Below are 12,430 nucleotides of genomic sequence, written 5' to 3'. Positions count from 1 at the left end.
AGTAGATGATTTCTATTTTCAGCAGCCTTCAAATGGTAATTAGTGCCACACCTCTGTGCTCCTCATTTTGTATTTTTTTCATTATGCATGCATCAAATTATGACTCTATTAAAGGATGCAAGCTAGATTAATGACTTGACATGGTTTTCTTAGAAGCGGTCAAATTAGTCTCGGATGTCTTTGTTGGAGCAGCTAAGGGACAGTGTTGTGTGCACACCACAGCGGTGACACGACATCTTTGTGCATGCGCGGCCACAGATGCTCTTAGGCGGAGGGCCGTCGCAGGCTGACTCGCTGGGGTTTGGGCGCTGTTGTGCATCAGTCGCTGGCCTTTAAAGGTTGCACTCTGTCACAATACACTAGCGCCTACAACTCCTGCGGCAGGGAAGTGTCACACACACTTACTGTCAGCCGGTCAGCCAGCTCGATTCAACAGAAAAACCTCCACCTCATTAGAACAGCATTTTTGCTTATATCTTTTGACTGTGGCAATGAGAGGATGACAGCTGATGATGTATTCAATCTGATCACTTTTGAATATGATGATCTGGAAAGTAAATATGACATGCTTGTGAGAAAACCGACAAAAAGCTGCAATTTAAGCGTGGGTGTGAGCTCACATTTGCTCATTAGGCCTAATGTAGCCATCTTCCTGTTCCTGACCAGCAGCGCTGTCTGTCTTCATCTTCCTCCTCACTGGGTGTCTTTCCAAATGGCCGCTCTGTCTCGCTGTGGCCGTCGGACAAATGACGTTAATGATGATGACATCTTAAACAGGCCTCGCCTTGGGGCCTTATCTTGTGCACAAATCTTCCATTGATAAGACTCAGGTCTTTGGTTTGTGTGTTTCTTTGGATTCCAAGGCAATAGTGGACTGAATTCTCAAAAAAATCTTGATTTTGTCCTTTGTGTACATCCAGGTGCACTTAAATTCAGATTTTGTGCAACACAATCACAAGTCTTAGACAGTCACATTGCAATCTAACTAATTAACTTCATTTTGATATAACATTGATGAAAATATTGCTTTATGCAACTTGCACATTTTGCGTTTTACAGTTCTTACACAGCAATACTGAACTTCCCCTGAGCGTTAATAAGTGAATATATTAGTGGTGAAGTGAATGTGGGGGTGAGTCAGCCCTTATAGGTCAGCTGTCGCCCTGCATCTCAATCACAAGGCAGCCGACTCTTCCTCTCTTCTCATCGTTATAAGCTTCTGAGCAGAACATCAGCGTTTTGTAATTCATAGAATAGAGGATTTATGCCTAATGACTCCCACAAGTCATTTTAGAATGCTGCTTTAGAGAGTGGGGGAAAAAAAAGGGCTACAGGGTTTATTTAATCCTTGTCAGGTGAGCTTTTCATCTGGGTTAACCCATGCATGACTAAATTGTAGGCAAATGTTTTCAATACAGATCTACACAGTGATGACAGACTCTCTTTGTGGGAAAGGATGAATTAAAATGATTAATAAAAATAATGCTGAACATTTCAGAGAGAGAGAGAGGAAAAACAAAAACGCTCAGAGGAAAGAATTACAGTAGAGCCTCCAAAATAGAACACAATCCATTCCTTGACGCTAGTTGACTTCCAATGGGAAATAATATCATGTAAAGTTGTTCCAGGCTCAAATTGTCACCATCATCAAAACCTGTAGTCATATGCAAGCAGTATTTATAGGAATACTTTTCAACTATAAGCAACAACAAAAAAATAAAATAAACATTCTCACCCTTTGAAGGTGTGGGAACTCAATTTTTGTAATCTTGCGGTAGAGTGATTTAAAGTTATATACAATGAAATCTGGGGGATTTATATTTTGGTTATTTCTTCTGGATGCTTGTTTTTTTTTCTTCTCAGATTTCAGCATTTTGTCAAAATATTTTGAACTTGGATCATATTAGATATTGATATTGGATCGTTATCTTTATTTTCATAGGTTCAGTATCAACTAGGTTCCCTAAAAGAAAATAAAAAAAATAATGTAGTGCAAAAGTGGTCTAAGTCCAAACATATGTAAAATCAATACATACATTTCTGCACTTAAAAATTGAGTTGGCCCGCTGTCAGCGGTTCACTGTACTTAAGTCTCTTAAGATTAGCTGAAACCTCAAATGGTGTCGTTTTAACCTCCAAATTTTGTCTGAATATTCTGCCCAAAATAATAATTCTGTTTTTGGAGTGTTCGTCGTCGGTGGTTCCTCTGTACAATAGCTGTGGAATGTCTTATAAGGATTCAAGGAGAACGTTGAGCTCTAATTACCGTAGCGGGCGTTGACCAGTACAGCCTCTAATCTGATGGAGAATGTGAAATCGGTTTATAACCTCAGCAATTTACATCATTAATGGTTGAAGGAGGAGGGGGCTGACCAAACTGGCGTAAGGTAATCTCAACCACAAATTATGTACAGTACGCAGCAAAGATGTTTTGACTCCAACCCTGATTAAAAAAAAGTTTGCGTGACAAGTTGTCTAAGGGAAATAAACAAATTAAAGCAAGCGTTGCGGTCCGCCCGGCACACCGCCGCTGCCGATTCAACATGAAATGAAGCAAGTCGTGTTTTGGACCAGCTTATTACCATTCCTGTTTGTATTGCTGTTTTGTCTGTTCTCACACTAATTGAATTTGAGCTCACAGCCTCGTGACTATCATATTCAGTGCTCTTGCATGCCTTCATCCTTTGCATCCTCTCAGGGGTCCGTTTTTTTTCCAGGTTTGGCTGCCATTAGAGCCTTAATGACAACAAGCTAACTAGCTTCTCTCCTGCTTCACGGTGATTGCCCAAATGCGGCCTAAATACCATTAATACGCCTTTCCTGTTGATTTCCTTGATGTAGTTTCGAGTCATTACATTACATTTAGCCATTTAGACCTTATGTAGATTAACGTCTGGATTTTCTTCAAGAATCACGACGATTATGTTTTAATTGATTACATTCCTTCGTCTGTGAACAGCACAATGTTGTTCCTAAATTATCTTTGCACTGTTTTGGGAATTACAAAATAAAGCCAATGTTTACTATTATTTGCTGTTATTTTGGCTCCCTCCATTGATTGCTAATTGGATGAATCACTGTTAAGTAATGGTCCTGCACAATGCTCTTTTTTTTTTTTTTTTTCTTCCATAAACCGTTAATATGTTGCAGGCACTAACTGAGTCAACTGTTGCCATGCTGAACAGCAACATCAACTCTCGTCCAAAAACCTGCTTCTTATTTTTAGTCTTAATTCAAGTAAATAAAAAAAAAATGTATGGGAATTAATAGGAACAAAGTAGGTATGGGATTCATTTATTGACTATGGACAAAATTGTTTAGTTAATGATTTTAAAATTATTTTAATGTAATGGGGGAATCTGGAAGTATTGACGCAGGTTCATGCACATAAGAAAACTTTATTCTCGTGGGGAAATTAAATGGTAAATGCGCTTTTCCACCTTACAAGGCCCTCAAAGAGCTTTACAGTTGGCTACTCATCACCGACTGATGATGCAGCACCAGGAGCAACTGGGGGTTCAATATCTTGCAAGGATCCGTCAATGTGGTTACAATTGCATGGGATCGAATCCACGACCTCTGGGTTGGGAGATGACCACTCTATCACTGAGCCATGCCACCCCAATAAAATTAATACATTTAATTTATTAAAATTAAGGAAATGTTGGATTTGTGTTTAGCATGACTATTATAAATCTACATTTTGACAGGTTTAAAAAACAATTACAATTACATGCAAATTCTGTTTTAATTTCTTCACGTACATATAGCACACTGCTTAGGGCACAGTTATTGGGTCTTTATTGTTCTCAATATTAAAATTTAAGAAAGTTAAAAGTGATTAAAGTGTCCAACCTGGATATTTTTTCCCCAAAAATTCCTTACTAAACGTACAATGAAAAATTTCCAGAAAGTTTATGGAAATGGAAAAGTGGAATATTAGCTTGAATGCTTGTCTCAGAGTTAAGAGGTTTATGGTTCGAATCTCAGCCCAGGTGACCCCACCCCCATGCTTGTGTGGACAGAAAAGTGAGTGGTTAATTAGCTGCACCGTATTAAACTGACAAACATGCGATTTTAAAATCAGACTCATTAGATAGCAATGTGGTGATCGAACACAGTCTGTCCGACAGACGATCTAATTCGTAGCTACAGCCGACCACTTTTCTATTCCTCTGGGCTGATGGCCTGCCAACACCTGTCAATCAAATGAGAAGCTGGTCATGCCCTTGGAGCTGACTAAATCAAAAACTTCTTAGACTGTCCTCAAGGATCTTCAACCCACCGTCCCCCCCAACTTCATTAATACGTATTATTTCTTATGTTGAGCAAGTGTTATTTCATTTGCCTGTTGTCACAAAATTGGCTGGAGCTGATGACTGCAACAGCCAAGAAGTGAGTGAGACGCTTTTGCAAACACAGGGGAGCAAACAGTGACAGACCGTCATGCAAATTAAATTGATGGGCATGGTCACCCCTGTACCTCCCAGCACACGCTCAGGCGAGATTACTTACTTTGCAAGCTGTACGCTCAAATGTTTAATTTTCACTTTTGAGAAAGTTTCAATGAGGGCGGGTTCTGTTCAGTCCCCATAGCGGGTTTATTCTTGGACGCCCAGATCCTGTTTTCAACTGTAAAAAGTGCCATTGGTCCACTGAGCAGGTTCCTGCTCTGCTCTGACATCTGGTGCCCTGCGTGTGCCAGGATGCCCCTGCTGTACGTAGAAGTGGGTTTCTGGCGCCGCACCTGAATCTTCTGATCATTACACGGACCCACATACGCACACACACAACCTAATGGATGCCGCACACTTGACCACATGTTCGCGCCGGAGTTGTAGTAAAAGTGCAAACATGCGAGCGATCTTCGCCAATGCAATTGGACATATGTCCCTATCAAGTCACACCTAAAGCTGGCGCTCGCCGTTCCCGCCACAAAGACGCGCTCGCTCTCTCACCAGTACGAGAGCATATGTCACCCTCAATTCCTCAGAGAATCCGTGTAATTAATCAGACCCTGAGATACCGGCTGCGTTCAACAAACAAGCACATTCACACAGTGCAGGAAGCGGAACTCTGCAAACAAAACTGCTGTCAGGTAAGGTTAAGGACATGAGCGGCGTGCCCGGATTAAACAGGCGTTGCCGGCTAAATTATTAAAGACTGTCATAGTAGTCGTCTTAGGAGCTGCCATATCCCACTTGTCTCACTGAGACCCTCATTTACTAAGGACCTAAATAGTGGGCGCTAAATTGCATGTTCGCTCTACGCATTAGCTAATAACCCAAATAGTGTATACCGTAAGTGGTTGAAATCACTGTATTTAATATAAGGGGGTTTGTGCTTTAGGTAGCTCTGATAGTTTACAATATGGAATATTTGAGAGAGCACCACAAGCAAAAAAAAAAAAAACTAAGTTTGAAGTGATAGAATTGGACATTTTAGTGGTCTGTTGTATTTGAGGCAAGATTGATACCAAAATGACTAGATAAGACAGGCTCATGGTTACTATGCTGAACCAACTATCACGCTCATCTTTGCATCTGAAAAATTGTGAAGCGTAACAGACTAGTGTTGATTTTACTTTAATTTAATCCCACTTGAAGCATAAAGTGGACATTTGTGGTGATGTCATCTTTAGTAGATGTCTCCATCAAATGACATTGAGGTGTGATCATCTCATTTCCCCAAATTATTTATACCACCTCCTGCCTGGCATCTTTGTCAATCTCATCCCTCCTCGGAACGGTGACTATTAGAATTAGATAAAAGAGCCCATTGACACAATTTTCTGGCCCGTGGTTTTGGGTAATATTAGAAGTGTATTTATTTTACAGAAAATACTGAGCAAATTCCAAACTGTACAACCTCAATGCAGTTTGGTTTTACAGGTTCAGCTGTATATTGATTGTTTCCTCACTTTTCTACTAGAGACAAGCATTTCTCAATTTCATCCATCCATCCATCCATCCATCCATCTTCTACCGCTTATCCGAGGTCGGGTCGCGGGGGCAGCAGCTTTAGGAGGGAAACCCAGACTTCCCTTTCCCCAGCCACTTCAACCAGCTCCTCCGGCGGGATCCCCAGGTGTTCCCAGGCCAGCCGAGAGACATAGTTTCTCCAGCGTGCCCGGAACACCTCTCCAAGGAGGCGTCCGGGAGGCATCCGAACCAGATGCCCGAGCCACCTCAGCTGGCTCCTCTCAACGCGGAGGAGCAGCGGCTCGACTCTTGAGTACCTCCCGGATGACCGAGCTTCTCACCTCTCAGGGAGAGCCCGGACACCCTGCGGAGGAAACTCATTTCGGCCGCTTGTATCCGGGATCTTGTTCTTTCGGTCACGTCCCACAGCTCGTGACCATAGGTGAGGGTTGGAACGTAGATCGACCGGTAAATCGAGAGCTTAGCCTTTTGGCTCAGCTCTTACTTCACCATGCATTTCTCAATGCATCAAAACTTTTTTTTTTTTGTAATCACATTGAGAATGAATATGTAGACAGGCAATTCAGTCTTAATTAGAGACACTCTCATCTGAAGTGCTGAAACATTAAGATGACACTCTCCATTTAGGGTTACTTTAATTATTGTAATTTGGTTGCAATTATGTGCTGGGATAAAAGTGCCGCTCCAGCGCTCTTGTGGGTGGGTGATTCCCTTTATGTGAAATCCTTTAATACGATTTTAGATATCTAGCTGTGGAGGAAAATGGTGCGACCCTTATCTGTTCTTTTCTTCAGCATGACTGTTTTCTCAACCTTTGCTACCTTCAAAAGGTGTCATGTGACCTGTTGTTCCTGGGCATTCCTTTCAGAATGTGTGCACAAATTTCTAATTCAGGTTCAGTCCCTGACTGAGCACCAACTTTGCATCTATGTACTGAGAGGTGTCGTGACTGTCTAAGATAGACCATGAAAAAAAGCAATGTGATTATAGTTGGTATGTACAGTCTCCAAATCCAACCCCCTGTGTGATGCGCTTTCTTCAAGTGTATAAAAATGGTGGATGTACACTAAGACATACACATATAATAATTTGCTGTGTGTTTTGGTCAGACCTTGCATTGTCATGAATGAATGAATGATAACATGACTTAATTCCCACTGGGCTGATATGTTGCTAAATTAAGCATCTACTGTACTTTTGTACTTGTGCAGGTGACACAAGTATGTGTGCATGTGACGTGCGTGTTAAGACTGTGCACAATTTCTATGTCGGGGTATGTGCGAATGGAAAGAATGTCGGCAACAAGCATTCTTTGCTACAAAATCCTTAAAGCCCCTTTCAGTTGTGAGCTGAGGTTGATGGATTAGTCTAATTGGTCTGAAACAGGAGAAATGCTTTGTTCCATATCAAAGTAAAGAAGAGAATAATTTCAAATAAAAGCCTTGTACACATTTCCGTTGGATCTGTTCAGTCACTCCATATAGACAAAAAGAGTCGAGTTAACGTTTAAATGTTACACTGAGATGGCAAAATGGAGTGGTGGTGCTGCCTTGATATTGTGGTATTACTGCAGTGGGGAACATTAGCACTGATCTCTCCCTCTCTTCTTTCTCTTTGTGCTTGAACCGCTGGAAGGTGGGAGGGATGCATATAAATAGCAGTACAGGGTTGCAAGAGGGTCATCGCTGACCTTTAAGTAGATAGCAAGATTTGCCGCTGTGCTGCAGTGAGAAGAAAAGAATGAAGAATAAATATATATTTTGTTGTCATGTACCAACATAAACAAAAATTGACCCATCACAGAGAACACACAGTGAGTGGCACACACTGGAGCAGGGTGCTTTTTGAGCACCCAGGGAGCAGTTTGTGGTTGTGGTGTCTTGCCCAAGGGCACCACAATCTTGTCTCCAGGGATGGTCTTGAACCGGGGGTCCCCACAGTGGCAAAGTGACGCTCTTAACCACTTGACCATGGCGGCCCCTGATGCACTCAGTTGTGGTGTTGTTTTCACTCTTTTTGTAATGACTGTTTTAAAGTGAAACTGACAAACTGGTAACGTGCAATGGGAAAGCAACATAATATAATCATGTCAGCATCATGTCCTTTCAGAAACCAATGGAAGGCATCCAAAGCAGACAATGCGGGGAATTATTCTTTTCTGGATCTGTTGAAGAGATTCAGACATGCCCTTGTCTTCATTTATTTGCCTTGAAAGCAGCTTTTGAACCGTGGCGCTGTTCCACTACTGACCACTGAGGATTTATCTATCAGATTTGTCCGCTCAGGCAATGTACGTCATTTAATACTCGTGATAGAATTCCCTTGCTTACTCAAGTGATCAGACCTTTGTTAGAAGTGAAACATTTTTTCCACGCATTTGCTTTGCGGCATTATTCCCCTTTCCCTGCTCGTTGTGTGTCCAGTACTTATTTGCTCATTGACATTCTCCCATCCTTATCTCCAATACACGGCTTCCTCATTGACCCAAGGATTACCATTTCAGCTTTAGCTTAACTTTTCGCAATAATGCTTCACTGTTTGGATTTTTTGGTGCATAAACAGACTTATCAGAGATGTATTGTCTTTCACAGCGGAGCACATTTGTCTTCGCTGTAGCTCAGTGGACTATCAACTGGTCTGTTAGATCGATCAGACAACCACACGCAGGCTGATGAACTCTGCAGTGAAATTAGTGCCCTCCAAATGTGCATAAATCACGAAGCTGTGGTTTACTGTTTTTGCTCTTTCTCAAGACTTTAAGCCCTTGATACTCCGTGTAGATGGTTCAGTTAAGTTTTGTTTTTTTGAGGGTTCTGGAAAAAGAGGCTCTGTTTCAGGGCTACACATGAGTTTAATCAATGATTGAGAGAAGGGCTCAGGACGCCATCTGAGCCCTGCTCACCGCGAAGCCGCTCACTCAGCTCTGTCTTTATCAGCCTGTTGTGTTTCCCATTAGTTTGACTGTCTGTGGCTTGCGTGGGGATGTGCAGGTCCAGCTTAAGTCTAAGAGAGCCTCATTTATCAGACTAAACCCTGCCATGAATGTATATGCAAACCAGACGAGTCGAAAGTTGGCACAGTCTTGAGCAGAACGAAAAGAAGATTGGCAGCGGGCTCATTGTGTCCACATTACTCGAAACATTTGATTCAAATCAAGAAAATTTGCAGGATTTTTAGGAGACAAATAACAGCGGCGTCTAAAGTGAAAACATATTTCTGACTCTGTGGTAGCTGGTGATATGTAACATTATTCTTTTACGCAACGCATGGCAGCCTGCTTGCCCGTGGGTCTTCTGTTTTCCTCGAGAGGGCCTCGCTTGCTTCATCCACACACTCGGCGGATGAGGTGCCAGGGGCTGTGACTCTGCCCGGCAGAAGAATGCGTCGACCCCGTGCCTGGTTAACTTCTTCACCCACGCACTGTTGCGTTGGTCGTGCAGCCCTCCTGACATTGACGCTCTTGAGCTACTCAAGCACAATGCACATAAGGCTTTGTCTGTTCTGTAGGCATCCCTCTCAGTCTTTGGGCCCCTTTATGGAAATGTTTGGCTGCGGGACCAGCTCTTTGTGTGCGCATGTTGTCTCTAAGCGCAGAGGGCAGCTGTAAAGCAAAGTCAAGTGGCACATTCATGCTTCCGGCTTCCAAAGAGAGGATGGAGAGATGAATTCTGCTCATTCCCGCCAGCGTGTGGGAGGCTGAGAGGAGAAGAAAGGCTGTACTCCGCTCAGCTTTTGGACCTATTAGCATTTGGATAAGCTCCGAAAGCTCCCAGTGGCCGAGCCACACAGAGAGCAGTCGGACCTAAGCGCCTGTACTGCTGTGGTTATAAGCTGGGTCCTGTCAATGGGGCCTTTTGTGTAGCCATGGCTGTTGGGATGCCTCGTGGCCTCCATCTCACTTGTCGCCACTCAGCTTAAAAGTATCAAACTCCATTTCCTTGGCGCTGCCAACTAAAGCATCCATCTTGTCGTTTGGCAAATCGATTGTTGATAAAAACGCCTTTTGTTGCCTCGTCTGTTGGCTGCGAGGATGACTCATTGAAGTGAGTTGTGTCAGTTGCTTGATGCCAAGGCTAACAACTCAGCGTTGGTTATCTGCAAAGGATGCCATTTGATGCGGTTAAACCCCTTTGTCGTTTTACTGTGAATTGGTCACCCTGTCACACCATTCCAGCACTTCCCCTTCTTTTGGCTCCGTATCATTTTCCCGATCAAACGTCCGTTGATTGGCTCGCTCTCCTCTGTAGCAATGAACTGGCATGAGTGTTTTTCAGCTGGGACTATCAAAAAAGGACCTCTGACTTCCCCTTTTTCTTCTCTTTGCTTTCCATCTGTTTAACGCGGTGATGGATGCCTTTTTTTTTCACATTCCTCAGCAGCTCCATTCTTATCTTCGGAAGAAATGTCACTTTGTACTCTTGTTTTCAAGAAAGACAACCCATCCCAGTGAAAATATGAACCATCGTTGCTAATATCCCACTAATAAACAGCTTGATTGTCTGTGGCCGCACTACGAATAGAGAGAGAGTCCCTGGCTCCTGTTGGTCTGCGTCTGCGTACCGCTAATAAACATCACTAAGCCCGCTGGAAATGTGGGAAAACAGACTTCTCTCAGTCTGTACATGGGTTAGTACAGTTCATGGGAAAACGGAACCCAATACACAATGTACATGAGCTCATGTCGGCCATTGAATTCCAGTCCAGTTGGCTGCAAGGGACTGCGGCTTTTGATAGCAACACCTATATGTGCAGCTAACATCGTACCGTCTTCCTAGCAGACACCATTTGAGCAAGTTTCATCTGTGTGCCAACATGCTGCTTAGGTGACCTTTTGAGTCTGGCGCAAAGTTTTAATGGGAGTAACACTGAGAAGGCTTTGTCCTCTAGAGCCCAGCTGTGTGTCCTCAAGTGTTCACAGCACTTATTATTATATCTCTGTCTCTGCATCTGTGTTTTAGTGTGAAGAATTAAAAAGACATGTCTTTAAGTGGGCCAACAAAGTTTGGATTGTTTGCCACGACAACACATTCAAGTGGTTCACTGTCTCTCTCATTCGAAGAATGTTCCTTACTTAACTTGGACATTCTCCTCCGCTTGTGCATCTTGCCAGACTTGCACATTTGGTTAGAGACATCCTGCAACCACAAGGTCACAGGTTTGTGCCCCGCAACAGCAGATGAGTCCATCACCAGCCATCTGTCCTGTCAAAATGTCCTTGAACGGGAAGGTGGACCCCTACCTGCCCGTTTGCAATAAACTGGCTGGATTGTAAAACCAATGAAAAGTCCGAAGTGACTATGAACTAACTTGTGTGCCGTCCACCCATCACTCAACTATGAGACGTTTACCGCTTTGGAATTCCTCCAGGCTGATGGAGCCATTTCCACCAGTGCGTTAACTGGATTATCATAGCTGTGAGTTTGATTATTCGCTAACAATGTGTTGTGTTGAGCCCTCGCCAGATGCTGACCTCCCCCTGACTTTGCGAGAGTGCTGCTGCATTGGTAGCGATCAATGAATAAAGTCACACATAGGCCAGCCTGTGTTCACTGGCAAAACCAGATGAGAGTCTGGGAAAAACACACTTTTTCAGGCTGGGTTCCAAGCAGTGCATAACTAGCAAGCAGAGTGGTAGTTACTGTTTCTCGTTATTCTTTAAACCTGAACCTGTTCAACCTGAAAAGGTAACCCATGGTGAAATTTATGGATAAAAACATTATCTCACTTGTTGTCTAACAACTCAAGTCGCAAGTTGAGGTGACGGTGGACACGATCGTCATCCATTGCTGGAGCTCTCCATTGCAAGCCGGCGAGACTTCCTTGTTCGTCGAGCTGTTCACTCGACCAATCACAGGCAGTTTGCAACAGTGGAGTCCAACCCAAGACACGCTTAGGACCGCCCCCTCATTTGAATAACATTTCCACTTGGCTGTACGGCCCTAAACTGCCAAAATTCACTATAAATAAATAAATAAATAAATCATTAAATAAATAAATAGATAAATAAATGACTAAATAAATAAATAAATGTCTTAATAAATAAATAAATGACAAAAAGTTAAAATAAAAACGTATTTATTTCCATTTATATTTATTTTTGTAGATATAATTTTGGAATTATATTTTTTTATATTCATTTTTATTTTCACTTTTAGTCATTTACTTAATTATTTAATCATTTATTTATTTCGAATTTTGGCAGTTTTGGTCCTCCGTACTTCATATGGAAAACGGTTGAAAACAGAGGATTATGTTATCATGTACGTCATGGACGAACAATTGCGAAAGTCCAAAGCACTACTGTTGGGCTTGTCCAGCAAATTACTGTACCAGTACTGAGCACCATGTCAATTTCTAAAACTGTATATGGTTTTCGTCATTGAAGAGAAGCAGTCGGTATGCATGTGCATGATGTTTCTTTACAAAATGACTTTGCCAGCTGTTTGCTTGGACACCCGTCCCTACAGGCGGGCTATAGGTGGCCCATG

The 12,430-nt window shown here is 42.6% G+C and overlaps 1 protein-coding gene across 4 annotated transcripts in view; it reads left to right on the top strand.

The window, feature by feature from the left end:
- Positions 1-12,430, top strand: part of kidins220a (kinase D-interacting substrate 220a) — a 46,453-nt gene that overhangs the window by 16,614 nt on the left and 17,409 nt on the right. The gene's annotated exons all lie outside the window — the stretch shown is intronic.

This window comes from Festucalex cinctus, chromosome 12 (genome assembly GCF_051991245.1).
Source record: "Festucalex cinctus isolate MCC-2025b chromosome 12, RoL_Fcin_1.0, whole genome shotgun sequence".
NCBI lineage: Eukaryota > Metazoa > Chordata > Actinopteri > Syngnathiformes > Syngnathidae > Festucalex > Festucalex cinctus.
Note: the sequence above shows the minus strand (reverse complement) of the source record. Positions and strands in the feature narration are given on the sequence as shown.